The 16,153-nt window shown below is 38.1% G+C and overlaps 1 protein-coding gene across 7 annotated transcripts in view; it reads right to left on the bottom strand.

Annotated features, from left to right (window-relative positions):
• SOX5 (SRY-box transcription factor 5) overlaps positions 1-16,153 on the bottom strand; it is a 908,025-nt gene that overhangs the window by 805,204 nt on the left and 86,668 nt on the right. Inside the window, exon 1 of one of the 7 annotated variants that reach the window (XM_053921736.1) lies at positions 12,619-12,716. The exons of the other annotated variants lie outside the window; for them this stretch is intronic. The gene's annotated coding sequence lies outside the window, so the exon portion shown is untranslated. Of the gene's footprint in view, positions 1-12,618; positions 12,717-16,153 lie in introns of those variants that run through there. 7 annotated transcript variants of the gene reach the window in all.

The following is a 16,153-nucleotide window of genomic DNA, read 5'->3' as shown; positions in this document are numbered from 1 at the left end:
ACTTCTCATTTTCCATCCAAACCTGCAGCTCCTCAGTCTTCCTTATCAACAAATACCACCAACCTACATCCAATTCGTTCCATCTACCTCCCCCCATTTCATTAGCACATCCTTAAAGCCTCTGTGTTCAACTGTCCACTCTCTGCATCATGTCTACCGCTGCTCATCCAAACTAGTCCTTCCTAGACTACCACAATCACTTGCTAGCTGGTCCCTGCTTCTCTTCTTTCCCCTTACAGGTTACTCTCCACAAAGCAGCCAGAGGGAGAGATCATACATATACACACATGTACACATACTTGGTCGAGCCCCTTCTAACATATCTCCAATAGTTAACCATCACACTTACGGAAAAAGTCTAACTCCTGACTCTGTGATCTGCTTCTTTCAATCTCTCAGAACTCCTTTTATCAGTTTCCTCCTGGCCAGTGCTCCAACTACATCAGCCTTGTCTCTATTCCTCAGTAACGTCAAGTTTGTTCCTCCCTTAGGGATATTGCACTGGCTGTCTCTCTGCCTAACATGTTGTCCTCATGATCTTCAAATGTCTGCTCCCTTCTTGTTAATCTAAAATAGCCATGGAGGCATTCTTCATCACATCAGCCTGTTTTATCTCTCTGCATCGGACTTATCACGAGTGCACATTTTCTTATCTTGGTTATGTTTGTGTTGCATTTGTCTGTGAGTTGTCTGAGGAGAGAACCCTTGCATACCTTCTTTATGGCTGTAGTCTCAGAAACCCAAACAGGGCCTGGGCAATTATAAGCAGTCAATAAATATTTGTTCATTGAATTAATAATTTTAATAATGCAAATAAAGATATCTTTTACCATCTGACTTAAAATATTCTTAAAGTGAGCTTTTCTAATATATAAAGAAATAAGGCCAATCTTCTAAAATATAATTGACACTAAGATTAATAATAAACACCCAACGACACTTACCTATCAATCTTCTTCTGCATTACCCAAATTCGCTCTTATGCTTTCCTATCTCTATGTACATATGTTTGAACTGTTCCTCTGACTGAAATAAATTCTCCCGCAATGTTCTCTAATCCCCATTATCTATGTAAATTTTATCATCTGTGAAAATATTATCCATTTTTAAGAACTAATCCCGAACGCTACCTTCCCTTTGAGGCCTTCTCTGATTGTAAAATTAATGTCTATTTTGCATGTACCCTGACTACTTTGCTTCTTAATGACAACACTTATCTCAGTAAGGGGGCTGGTATTGTTATATAAGTTTCTTAGAATGCTAGAACTTGAGATAATTTGTAAAATTCACATTAGCTTGGGAAACACTGCAAAACATATACGTACCTCTTTGGGGGTTCACAACATGCAATATGTTAAAGGCTCTAAAAAAAGTTCCACAGTAAGTGATGTGTGGGGCTTAACTGTCTGTAACTCAGATTTTGTTTTGTATTATCTGACTGTGGAATTGTCAATTGTCTTTAAGAAAAAAAAACATATCTACTAATATCTCACAGAAGACAGCTTGATATATTCCTGACTACGTGGCTAAGAACATGGGGTTTAGAAGTTAGCAAGTTAGAGGACTTCAAATTTAACCTGGGCTCCAACAGTTATTACAGGAGTGATCATAAGCAAGTAACTGATCATTTCTGAGTCTCCACATCCCCATCTTTAAATAGAGGTCAGTATGACTGCCACAAAGGGTTAGTATGATGATGAATAATATTGACATGGTGCCTGGGACTTAGCAACCACTACTCTCTAAATGGTAGTTGACATTAGAATAATCATAACTTTAATTACTGTTGTACCTTAGTGAAGTCAAATCTTAGGCGGTCATTTGTGAATCTCCCACAAGATCTAGCAAATATTATGCAAAGAGACTTAAGCGTTTGCAAACTGAACACTTCCAGCAGAACATGGCCCAAACACGTGTTTTGATTGGCTAGCACAAGGACTTAAATATTTCAGGCCTCACACCACTCCTGTTGCATTCCTGTATAGGTAGGACTCCATTCATAGATTTATGTTATCAGTCTTGTTCTCTAAGGCATTCACGTCTGCTAATTGGTGACAAGACTCATCAATTACTGTTTATTGAATCACTTCCTCTCAATGGATTCTGACTTCCTAAAATTCTCATCCACCAGAGCCCCACTCCCCTTCAAAACAATACCTAGATATTTAACATTGATCCCTTTCAAAAGATTGACTTGCTAAGGCAAGGATTTATACATTTAAATCTAAGTCAAGAAGAAAGTAAAATCTATAGTTTAAAAAATTCTCCAGTGTGTACCTCCTTTCCCCACCTGGTGCTCAATGCTGAAGCAATCCAGAAAAAGAAGTGGTCCCTTGGGACTGTCTGTTAAGGCTGACTCCCAGAAGGTGGGAGGCATCCTTGCGATGAGGGAGCTGTGCTCTGATGACCTCCAGAGGTCCATTTCACCCTTGAGTTTCTATGAAATCATTGGAATTTAAAATAGAGCACTAACAAGAACTTCGAGATCACCAAGGCCATCCCCCTGCCTGTTATAATACTTTTGTATTTCCAGGTTCAATGTTGAAGGGTGAAGGCTCAAGCTGCAAGAGAAATCAATGGGTTAGAGGGCAGACAAGCTTAGGGGGAGAGAAGAGAAAGGAAAAGGAAAATCTGAGGATAAAGGAATTTCTGCCCTCCCAATTAACCTTACGAAGGACCTCAAAATTCCCAAGGCAACCTTGATTCTACCTTTCTTTCTTTTGTTTTCAAATGTGGAATTTTCCCCAGGACTAATGTTAGAATTGAGCATATTCTTCCTTTGATTTATGAGAACATTCAGGGAATATAAGGTCATGAAAGTTACCAAACCAGCTGGCTTCACTGCAAAGTAATTAAATAAAAAGTCTTAAAAACTTAAAATCCTTCCTAGACTTCTTTCAGAAGAATGTTACATTTATTTTCCTTTACACTTAAAGTACCCACCTCTTATATTTTTTAAATATTTATTCTAGATTTACATTAACCATCTCCTTGAGGATAGGAATGGACCTAATTCAAAAAACCTATAAGAGTAGAAAGGAGAGCGTCTGTATTTGTGGTTAAAACTACTAGTGGACGAGCACAATTCAGGAAATAGGTGGTTAAAGTAATTAGATAACCAGAAATGCTTGTTATTTCAGAAAAGCAAAGTTAAATGTTGGAATTTTTTCTTCTAAAAAAAGCCACCATGATTTCAAATAAGAAAAAAAAAAAGCTGAACTGTCTTCTTAATAAGTTGAGCAAAAGTACATGCTTAAGTGGTCATGCTCTAAACATGAAAGCATTCTAATCAGAATAGCATTAAGAATTCAGTTTAAAATCTATCCACATATTAGGTAAAATATATTGTGCTGTACTATTTATTTTTCAACTCCTTTGATTCTATGCTTAAATTGTCCTTAATAATACCTTATAGACCAGAGCCCACCCAGAGCCTTTCATGGCCCCTCTATTCCAATACTGTCTTTAAGAAAAATCAGACTCTGAAATGCATGTCAGCGGCTAGGTTTGGTAATGCCATTGCAGTATGCATATTCAGATATGCATGGCTAGTAGTTTTTCTATGAAAACTGAGTTTGAAACTCAGTATGCTTACCACTGTAATCCTGAGCACAGTCTACAAGTAAATCACTTGGACATCCAGCAGCTAGAGGGCAGAGCCAATGTCTAGGAAATAAACATGAAAAACTAACTGGTAGCAAGCTTAGGAGGCAAACTATGAGACAATGTTCTGTGACTTTTGCACGTGATACCGAAGCTTGCTTTAATATAACGGCTTCGGGTGCTGATACTCTATCAGTGTCTACATTTCTCTGATTGAGTAGGACATAATAGCACTCATTTTTGAAAGCCATGTGTTTCCATTTGCTTGTATCCTATAGACATCCAAGAGCAATGAGAGTTGCTACATTTCTCCAAACAAAACCATAGGGTACTCAAATCAATCTAATTATCTGTGACTCAATTTGATACTACTGCTAAAAGCGATATTAGAACCGACCTCTTCTCTTGATTTACGCTCTTTGGTTTTTCATTCATTCTCTTGTTTTATTAATTTGGCTGAGAAAATACCCTTTTGCACCCAAAATTCACCTGCTTAGATATTTCCTGCATATGCCTAAGCCACTGTAACAATACGCTCTGTCCACCGGCATTTGGAAAATGTAATAAACGGGATCAAAATTGTCATGAGTTTCAACAGAGGTCTGAAAGATTCTAAAAATCGATGCAGCGTCATTTTCACATTTAGCAATCCCACGCAAGCACGTAATTCTGAGCTGACTACTAAAACGGGTTCAATTATCGGTTCATCAAAGATCAGAAATATCACTTGCTTGTAGATGTTTCCATGATGTTGGACATAGTGTGAGTTTTACACTTGCGTCCTTCTTATCTCACATGTATCTCTCACTCTCAACACTATTCCCTTTAGTCTCTGCCTTACAGATACAAACATGTGGCAGGCTATGGTATTTTAGAAAATAATTTTGAGTTGCATAAGTAATAGAGATGAATGGTTCTTTACAGGAATCATTTTACGTCTAATTTTTCCAGTTACAAATTTACATTGAAATTCCATCTTTGGAAGCAGGAGACAACTCAACTTTTGTGTGTTTTTTAAAAAATTTATTCTCTACTATACTGTCATTCTGAATTTTTAGTGTTTTTAATGAGCAAAATTATATGCTTGCATTGCACCCTTCAGCATAATGGTATTAAAACTAAATTTTTATTTGAATTATGTTTACAGTAATAATAACTAATGTTTTTTTCATGACATAGGTTAAAAGTCTGCAGCCTCTAATTTGACAGGGACTCTATTATCGCTCTTTGCAAAATTAGACAGGAAAAAATATTAAGACATCTAAAATCTGACACAAATAGAAATCGCTTTCTCTCACTCTCTTTTTTTAAACAAGAAAGATGATTATATGCTGTTTGTCATTCAATTTTCAGGCCAACTAAGGGAATATAGAAGTTCACACACTATTCCACCAAATAAGACCACTAAACGAATACACTGACATTTGAATACTGAACTTCTGTAGATAATGGATAAAGTTAGCTTTAACTTTTCGATGTTCTTATCCATTCAGTCACCTGTTTCAACTAACACACAAATTCCTTCACTTCAGGGTCCAGTCCAGAGGGCTAGTCCACAGCACATCGCCGATGAAACGTTCTTTCCAAAACTTGAAAAATGATCAGCTAATTAAAGATGGGCGAACAGTATTGAGATGAGAATTCCCCTATTCAAAAGTAGAACAGAATCTTATTCTAAGTTTCCAAAGTAGGCTGATTTTCTCCGTGACTTGGATGACTGCTATCATTTTTTTTTTAAAGTCTGGCACTGTACTTGGGCACTTTTTGTTTTGGTCATAACTACAAATGAAACTCTAAAAACCAGAGTGGTTTTTCATGGTGCCTTCAGAGAGATTTTTATGAAAGAGATCCCTTAGAACTAGTCCGTCCTTCTGCGAAGTTCAGCAAACATTTCACATCAAAGTACGTATTCTGATTAATTTCACTTCAGAAAATACCTAAGTGGAGGTTATGCTCAAAATAACACTCCCGAGTCCACCCAGAGATTCTAAAGCTTAGCATTTCCCCAAAACCTCTCTGAAAAAACTGCACTCCACCAGACACTGGTATCCTGCTGAGATTGAGTGGGAGACCCTGAGGCACTGGGAAGCTTACCTCCTGCCATAGAGGCCAGGCCAGATCCTCCTCACAACCAGCCACTCATTCTAGCTGCCAGAAGGCCTGGCTGCTGCTAGCTTCTAAGTGATTCCTCCTTAGGACCTGCCCCCAGGAGGAGTGGGCTGAAGTTAGGCCCCTAAAAAGGGCCTGGGGCCATAGAGGCCCGGCACTCTTGCCTCAACTGCCAACAAAACTCTGCAGGGCCATGCAGCGCCCAAGCTCCCAGTGGGATCAGCTGAGGCCTGAGTTGTAGCTGTACCTCAGGCCAGCTCCTGAGGGTCTCAACTCCCTAACAGGTGTTGATCCCAAGAGCATCCCCAGATCTCCAACTCGGCACCTCAGTGAACCCAGCCCAAGGCAGGTTACTAGGAGAGGAGCTGGAGGGCAAAAGAGGAGACATCGCAGTTCTACTCTACTCGCTTGGTAAAAGTAAAGAAACCTCAGCCAAGAACAATTAATATGCATGGAATCAAATGTCTAGTTAGTCCCAGGACCAGATCCTCTATTTTTTACTTCTTAGTGGCTGTTCTTTTCTTTATTAGAAATCAGTTACCTTAATGGACTTCAACTGGACTTTACCTAACAAAATCACGTTTTTTGAAAAAGATTTTATTTGTTTATTTATTTGTAGAGGGGAAGGGAGGGAGAAAGAGAGGGAGAGAAACATTGATGTAGAAAGAAACATCGATTGGCTGCATCTCACCCACCCAACCAAGGACCTGGCCCACAACCCAGGCACAAGCCCTGACAGGGAATTGAGCTGGTGACCCTTTGGTTTGCAGGTTGGAACTCAATCCACTGAGCCACACAAGCCAGGGCACGAAAATCACACTCGAGCTTAAATCTGATCAGATAACAATCAACAGTTTATCTCTTTTCAGCATCCTACATGCCATACTGTATTTCTAAAAACTCTACCAGGGAAGGAGAATGGCCAGTGGTCTCAATGGGTTGGAGGAATTTAGGACATCAGGATGGTTGAGGTGAAAATTAACTTTTTTCTGAATTATCAATTGGAACCAAGCCAGGAGCTTTACCTGTTATCTTAATCTTCACAACAACTCAATGAAGGAACAGTCCTCTTCTCGTCTTACAGAGGAAGGGACTGAGGTCCAGTTTGGTCACGTGAGATATGACTGCGAAGGCGTTGATGGGACTATTCACTGCAAGGATGAAACAAACACTCTCTAACCCACCTTGATTTACTGTGTCTGCAAGTGCCAATTATCATTTGCCTTCCTGATTCTCACTAATTAAGTACAGCTTCACTACATGATATACCTGTTCACCTGACTCACTATAAATATAAATCAATGCCACACCTTTCAGAATGTCAATGAGCATCTGTGATTTTATAGTGGCAAAGTAAATCCTCTAATTTGAAGGATTTGTAAAGCTAACACACACTCTTACTGGTTTTTTACCACTGTCAAAAATTCACAGTGACATCCCTCCACTGGGCACTTAAGAAATCATTTGGCGGTTTACTTTTTGCCAAGTGCCATACATTGTTTAAATGTCAGATAGGATGCAAAAGTTATTTATAAATTGAAATATAACACTATTAAAGCTCACTGTTCTATACAGCAACACATTCCAAATAGAGTTCTCAACACTACATTTTAAAGCGCAAATCACTGCATTTGGTACCAGAATGTAAATGTCTTCTTCCTTAATAGCGTACCAGATGTGTGACAAAGACTCCAAACAGGGAGGCGGCGAAAAGAAAAATGTAATAGTATCAATAATGTATTTTTTACCTTAACCTGAAAGTGAAGTTTTACAACTAAACCTTATAACCTGTTTTTTCAATGTCTGGGATTCAAAGGAGACTGCCAGCCAACAGGAGCCAGGTTAGGTGTGAGTTCACAATAATAGATGCCACTTTTAACCACGCCAGACTTTAACCTGTTCGTTAACCTAAGTGACTTTGTAAAAGATTAGCATTTATTATTTGTATATATAGAAACATTTTTAACCTTGTGGGACTGTGTTTTCATGGTCACACGATAAGCCTTCAGGTAATTCTTTCTGGGGAGTCCTGGCATTTGTAGTTTTATGAGCATAACCGATTGTTACTCTGTAGTATTACAGAAGATGACTTCTGAGTCCCATAAACAAAAGGATTATAAATGCTGTGACAATTTTTAAATAAATAAACTTAATGAAAATGTGAAATATTTTTTGATGTAAACTAATTATTGCCCTAAAAGTGAGGCAGCTGCCCTCTATTTTTGAATGCACAGAACAACCTGTCTGTCTTTGTTTCGCACACACAGTATGACACTGTGAGGTCTGTGAGCTGGTTTTATTTTATGTGAGGCTTAAAAATCTGGAGGCATTACAGACACATGAAGATGAGGTGAAATCAGAGGTAAGATATTAAAAATGTTCTGTAAACTCTAAATACTAAACAAATGTTGATTCCTTCCTCAAATAGGGTTGTCAGAAAAAATACAAGACACCCAAGTAAATGTAAATCTCAGATAAACAAATTTCTAAGTGTATCCCATGCAATATTTACATTGTGCACATGTATCACCTGAAGATCTTGTTAAAATGCAGGTTCTGATTCAGCAGGTCTGGGATGGCGCCTCAAAGTCGGTATTTTTGTTTGCTAAATCTGGCAGCCTATTCTAACTCATTTTTTTAAAAAAAGAAATTGCTAAAGATAATAATGTTAAATGTTTATTTGTAGGCTAATATTTTCAGTTAATAAACAGAATGATGAATTGGGTTTTATTTATATATTTTGTTCAGTGTCTTCTCTAAGAACTCCAGATTAACGGCAAAAATAAAAACCCTGAGGCGGGTTTTGAAAACATTATTTATACCATTATCATCTCTGGGTAATCTTCACCCCTGTCACGGGTCGTTATCTAATCAGTGATGTTCAACTTTGGCTGAACATCAAAATCACCTAGAGAACTTCTAAGACTCCAGTTACCTAGCCACACTCTACGCAATTAAGTGCCAATCACTGGGGGTAGGACAGGGCCCAGGCCTAAGTGTTTTTAATCTTCCCAGGTGATTTGACTATGCAGCCAAGATTGAGAAGCTGCCCTAAGTCTCTACTCCACCAAGTGCAGTCTGGGAATTTAGCAACATCAGCCTCACTTGGCAACACGTTAGAATCACAGAATCACAGGCCACACCCCAGGACTTTTGAATCAGAACCTGCATTTTAATGAGGTATCAGATGATTCATGCACACATTCCAGTTTGACAAACACTATGTGATTTAGAGATAACAACTAAATGGAGTCAGGCTTACGACTTTCACTACACTGTTAACTGGAATTCTAGAATATCCCAACGTAGTAAAACTTGTCTATTTAAGTGCAATTACTATAATGGAGACCAAAAAGGAAATCTTCAGTATTCTCGCAATGCACATAACTTTAGACTTCCAACAGAAATCATATGAACTATTCGTATTCTACCCTGGAACGCTAGTATCAGTTCCCAAAGGACGGCATAGCTCATCCTGGCCTGGCCAAAACCCCACAAACCAAGAAAGCAGTATCTAAATAGCAATTATTGCTTCTTCCCCCCCCCCTAATACCAATCCTAGTCAATAAAGTTACCTTTCTTATAGAAATATCAAGTTACTATGCCCAGTCGCAGCGCTTTGCCCCCAAAGTGGTGGTGCGTCTTTAGTGATCAATGACTTGTGTGTTTTCCAGCCATGAATTCACAGGTTTCCTGTATATGTTCCAGCAAGCAACTGAGTGCTTTTTTCCAAATAATGGTACTATTTAAGAAGCCTAATAAATTAACCTCCTAAACACAGTAGAACTAAGTATTCACTTCAAGGCTGAAATCTAGGTGTTATGTTTTGAAAAGTGACTGGAACGCTTCCTGTCAAATTGTCTTCCCACACTTATAACTGCAGTTCTATTAGCAGTAAATTTCTTGTGTTAAGTAACATCCTCTACTCACCCTGGCTGGTGTGGTTCAGTTGTTTGGAGCATTGACCTGAAAACCAAATAGTCACGGGTTCGATTCCCAGTCAGGGCATATGCCTAGGTTGCAGGTTTGGTCCCTAGTCGGGGATGCATACGGGAGGTAGCCGAGCTTCCCACCTACTTTGATTACCTAAGGTTGACACTTCCAATCCATATGAGCAAGAATTAATGCTTCATATTTGTATAATTTTGTTTTATAATTTATTTATAATTCATTGAACTATAAAACAAGAATTCTTTCAAGATGGCCAACTGTTGAGTTAATCTGCCAAAAAACTTAAAGAAAACCTAAGACACAGTAATTTTTACTTTCCATACATTATATATTATACCTTACAGGAGCATGAATCTGAAACAGAGAAAAGCTGAGGTTACATAGAGTGTGCTTTTGGGTGAATAAAGATTTCTGAGCATAATTTTAGTTTTATTATATTTCATGAATTGAGCAAGAGAAATTGTGTCTGCATCAATGTAGTGAAGGAGTTTCTCATCTCAAAAGCCTATCTGTATTGATATCAGAAAAGGGGAGGTGTGCAAAATGACAGCAGCCGGCCTGCCCTTTCACCTTTCTAACAGGGCTGGTAGCAGGAATGAAGCTTAATCAATGCAGCGGAAGTGACATTTTGCAGTCAAATCAAATTAAATGGAAATAAAAGGAAAATCTGAGGTCCAACCTAAAGGCTGTTCCTCTTACCACTGAGGTCATCTCCATGGCAACTAAATGCTACAAATGTGTAGAGTAAATCCTTAACAAATCTGCAGAAAGCATGTCCAATTGAATATGATAGTGTCTGTCCCCGTACTTTGTAGCTTTCTAAAAGCTTACATTAGAAGTAACAAAAAGGACTTCAGCCAGCAAGTAAGCAAGGCAGCACACTTAATCTGACCACTCCTCAGTGGCAGAGATACTCAATGCAAAGAATGAACTTCTAAGTAAGTGAGCAACTTCAAGACAGACCAAGTTAAGTGGATTGGGTTCAAACAACAATGTTTTCCAGAATTGTTTTCACTTGGACTTATTCAGTCTGGAAATCTCTCTGGTCCTTGTAAAAGCAGTGTTACATCATGAGGAATAATTTGTATGGGGATACACATGACCGTTACATTTTTCTTTTCTGGTGTACTCCCCCTAGAAATGCATTTCCTTTTAGGGGATGGATTTTAGGTTTGTGAGAAAACAGCACTGTAGTGGTACTAGCAGGAGATCAGCAGAGGTAAGAGCTCTTCAGGGTAGCTTCCTCCACATAGACTCTTCTAGAAGATTTCAACTCACTCCTATCTGCCCCTAGGTATTTTTATGTACCACATGGCCAATCCAAACTGACTTGCGTAACTTGGAATTGGTTTCCTCTTATACCCGATTTTGTTGGAGAAAGTAAATTGATATTATCAAATTGATATTCCCTATAAATTGAATAACCATTAGTCTTGCTCTCCAGAGAACATGAATTCTCAGGTATCTGGCTTTGGTGTATGTGTGGCTTTAGATTTCAATATCCTCTACTAAATGACGATACATCTACAGAAGGAAGAATAAGAATAAATGTCTAAGTACACCAGGTCCACCAGTGACGCATACTGAATTCATTGTCCAAGCTGCACAATGAGAAGCATTATTTCAAAGGCGGATTCGTTGCACCAGTTTGGCATGCTCTAAACTACCCTTTAACTAAGTCGTACAGCGGCCACTATGATTCTTGTTTGAACACGCTGAATCTGAAGTTTCTAGTGATGCTGACACTATGCAATATGAAAGATCCCAACAGATTTGTATCTTAGGAGAAATGGGAGGAAGACAATTTGATATGAAGTACACGACAGTTTTTGCTCAAATGCATAAAAGCATGGGTCATTACATTCTATCCCCATTAAAATAGCTATTCACATTAAGTAATTAATCTCTAGCAAGAAATTCCTGCTTTCTGAATGGTGGTGAAAACAGCGACAATGTGGCTCACTTAATAGTCATCCTTTACCATAAATGTATAAGAAATTATCATCTTTTTAAAGTAACACTAATTTACTTTGGCTGGGGTGGTATGTCTAGTAACTTATCAAAATCTATGTAATAAAAGACCTAACCTCCATTGAATACTTTGCCAGTGACGATAGCCATGCAACAGAAAAGCCTATTGTTCTTTGAGACACCTTTTTCCCATGTAGCACCCATGTTTTAAGGTTTATAATAAGCCACAAAACAATTGTGTTTCATATAAACATCTCCATAATATAGGGTCCAGCAGAAGTAACACCTACCTGAATGTGTTTGGTAGGGTAATAATATGGGTGTAATAATTTATAGTTTTAATTTGAACATTTCACCTAAAATATCATACGGTATGCTTGAGTGTGATATTGTTGTGTTACAGAATTACATACTTAGGATTTTGTAATAAAAGATTCTGTAGTAAAACAGGGGTGTTATTTTTGCCAGACCCTGTATTATACTTGAGTTTAATATAATGGAACATTCTCAGCTCTTGGACACTTTAATTCCAGCTCAGTTATTAATTAATAGCATTTGGGGTTACATTTTCCTCTCTCTTGACAATAACCTCAACTGCAAAATGAAGTTTATTCTTTGGGCCCTTCGTACTTCATAGGATTACCTGAGGATGCAATGACATAATATATGTGGAAGAGCTCTGGAGAGTATCCAGTGATACGCAAGATGTATATCATCATGTTATGGTTACTCTTTCACAGAGACCATCTGGTAATATAAAAATATAACTAAATATCCATAATTATATCGCAGTGGGATCAGCTTGGTAATACAGTGAGCCTGCGATCAACTGGAAAACTTCACTTTTCTAACTCTACACCTACAATTCCTACTGAAAATTAATTTTAATTTAGTAATTCTGTGTATAAAATTTGACTGAAAATATCATAACCTAAACGAACATCCCCCAAAGCTAAAAAAAATTAGCTTTTCCAAAGTCATTACCTGGTTATCGGTTTCTTTCTTAAGGATGTGCTTCTACTCCTAAAGTCAAATGTTAAAAGAAAAGAAAGAAAGGTTTATTTAGGCCTTTTCAAAGGTTTATTTGAACACAGTTCTAACAAGTTTTATTGGAGAACTTTTTGATTATTTAAAGGAGACAAACTCCGCCCTGCCCCGGATTGTTTTCTCCTAGGACACTGCATTACGCATTTAAAGCCAAATTCACATTTTTCCAGAGAAGACATAGAGATGGCCAGCGGATATATGGAAAAGTGCTCAACGTCACCAAACATCAGAGAAACCAGCACCAGGAAGACGTGTCATCTCACACCTGTTAGAATGGCTATTATCAAAAAGTTAAGAAATATCAAGTGTTGGTGAGAATGGGGAGAAAAACAGAACCTTCACAGACTGTTGGTAGAAATACAAACTGGTGTGGCTGCTAAGGAAAACAGTATAGAGGTTTTTCCAAAAGTCAAAAATAGAACTACCATATGATCCAGCAATCCCACTGCTGGTTATTTACCTAAAGAAAACAAAAACACTAACTCAAAAAGATATATGCACACCATACTCATCGCAGCAGTACTCATGATAGCCAGGATATGGAAGCAACTGACCTGCCCATCAGTGAATGGGCGGATAAAGAAAATGTGGTATACACATTATGTTCAATGGAATAGTATTCAGCCATAAACAATAAAATCTTGCCATTTGTGAAAACAAAGATGGACCTTGAGGACATTATGCTAAGTGAAATAAGTCAGACAGAATAAGACAATTACCATGTGATTTTACTCTGTGTGGAATCTGAACAAAGAAACAAAACACACACATACACACTCACACACAAACTGAGCTCATGGATACAGAGAATAGGTTAGTGGTTGCCAGAGGTGGAGGGTAGTGGTAGGTGGGTGGGGGAATGGGTGAAGAGAGTTAAAAAAGTACACATTACCAGCTTTAAACAATGGTGGATGCAGTTACAATACTGTATTGTGTATCTCAAACTCACTAAGGCAGTAGATCTTAAGTGATTCCATCACAACAACAACAACAAAAAACCCTGTAATGTATGGCGATGGATGTTAACTAGACTTATTATGCTGATCATTTCCCAACATATACAAATATCAAACCAGTATGTTATATACCTGAAACTAATGTTTAATGTCAATTATATCTATATTAAAAAAATAAAGCCATATTTTCCCCTTTAAATTTTTTGCCCCACTTTATCCAAAGAAGCATTTGGGGCAATTAGAGACATTTCATCAATTATGGATTCTAAGCTGCCAGTATGTCAATGGCTATGCTATGCTCTGTGCACAACTGAATTTGAAAACAAAGACAGGAAGCCCTGCCATAGATTATCACAAATCACACACTCTTAAGGAAACAGAATGACAAGATTTAAAAGTTACCATGTCATATTTACTTTGGAAATTGCCATTATAACTGAAATATGGTTTGACAACACAGTTTGAAACTTCTCAACGCTTAGAGATTTTTATCTAACTAATAAACTTGTGGCTTTATAAACCCACAAAGCTCCTGTGATACTATCTTATTTGAAAAGGGTGTGTGAGCTTGCCAGGTGTAAGGAAGCAGATGCAATCGAATTGGTAAACTGCAAAGTGTCTATTTTCAGAGATTATAGGGATGGCATTGGTGCTATTGGTTAAGATAGCAAATTGATTTCTTCAATAAACTAGTGCTCTCATTCACTCACCACAATTTTCTAAAATTGCCCTTTTGATCTGAAGCTTCCAATCTTGGCCAGGCATCTTTTTTTTTTTTTTGAAACAGTGAAAATGAACACTACACTCTTCAGCTATTTTTTTCTTACATGACTAGAAATACAAACTTTCTCTCCTCATTCACTCCACTGAAATTGAATAGTTCTCTTTAAATTGGCTTCATTGACTTCTAAAGAAAAGTAAAATTTTAAAAACTAATCTCAAATTTCGTAAGTTTAGAAGCGTGTTGACAAATAGGGAGTACCTACTTAACAGTCACATACAAAACGTATCTACCGCTGAATGAGTGCTGTGTGCTGGTAATTGTGCTTTATGTCTTATTTAATGCTCAGCAACTCTGTGAGGCAGATAGTATCTTCATCCTTCTCTCCTTGATGGGAAAACTGAAGCTAAGATAGGATAAATAACTGGCCCAAAGTCACTCAACTAATAAATGATAGAGCCACAACTAAACACAAACTCCACCTCTGGCACCCTTACTCCTAACGGTGACAGTGTCTTGCCTTCAGATTAACAATATGACTAACACATACTGGGCGCTTAGCAGCTGGACACTGTTCTCAATGCCTTTACACATTATTTTACTTTCTGAGTTAAATTATATTCAATTTTTTGTTTTTTAATTTTTGATTGATTTTAGAGAGAGAGCAAAACCATCAGTTTGTTGTTTCACCCATTCACTCATTCATGGGTTGATTCTTGCATGTGCCCTGACCAGGGATCAAACCCACAACCTTTGGTTTATGATGCTCCAACCAACGGAGCTACTCGCCACGGCGATTATTTTCCAATTTAGGTATTTGTTTTTTCAGTCAATCGACCAATTTTATTGAGCACATCAAGCAGTCTAGGTTCTACTTTGATTGCTAAAAATACAACAATGAGAAAAAAACACACTTGTTCCTGCCCTTCTAATGTGCACAGCCCAGTGGGAAATCGAGGCCAGAGAGGACAGTTAACCTGCACACGTCACCAAACAGGTAAGTGGCACATCTGAGACTAGAAGCCAGGCAGACTGCTGGTCTTGTGTCTTTCTACACAGCTGTGTCAGAGTCACATAAGGGAAGGAAAAGGCAGGCAAACAATTCAACAGCAAAATGAAATATCAGTTAGGCATAAAAAAATGTAAGACACAGACCAATTTGGCAAACAGAACCTAAAATTCCAGTAAAACAGATAATTGTTGACTGCAAATCATTCCTGGTCCATCATCCCAACCCCACAGAAACTTTAGAGGGCTTTCAGGAGAGTCTCCAATACAAAAAAACTATCGAGGACAGAGGGGATGTGTTACAGCACTGCCCTACAGCTGGAAAATGTCCCCTTATGTGCTACCCTACCACTTCTGTATACAATATTACCATGGTATCGTAATAGCCTTTACTCCAATAATACTATTGTAATTATGCCATACTCCAGGCAAAGGATGTGTATGTTTGTTTTCTTTGTTTTTTAAGTTTTGGATCTTTTTTCTAGACATTTTCTATACATTGAGAGGGAGGGAAGGCAGGAGGATACAGTCAGTAAATGAGAGATCTTAGAGAAAACTTCTTACTCCAAAATCCTTTAAATAAGCCTTTCGGAATTACCCTTCCCTCTTGAAATTCTCCTTAATTAGGAAGTGATCTTGGTCCTCCAAGCATCTTGGCATAGGCACAACTCTGTAGATCAGACATTGGTTGGCTTCTACCAGAGGTGCAGAGAGCCACGAAGTAGCCTGCTGACTAACGGGCACGGACTAGTGGTCTCCATGGTCCCATATGGCCAAAGGCTTCCAA

Source organism: Desmodus rotundus, chromosome 3 (genome assembly GCF_022682495.2).
Source record: "Desmodus rotundus isolate HL8 chromosome 3, HLdesRot8A.1, whole genome shotgun sequence".
NCBI classification, from domain to species: Eukaryota; Metazoa; Chordata; class Mammalia; order Chiroptera; family Phyllostomidae; genus Desmodus; species Desmodus rotundus.
This window is presented reverse-complemented; position numbering and strand designations above follow the sequence as displayed.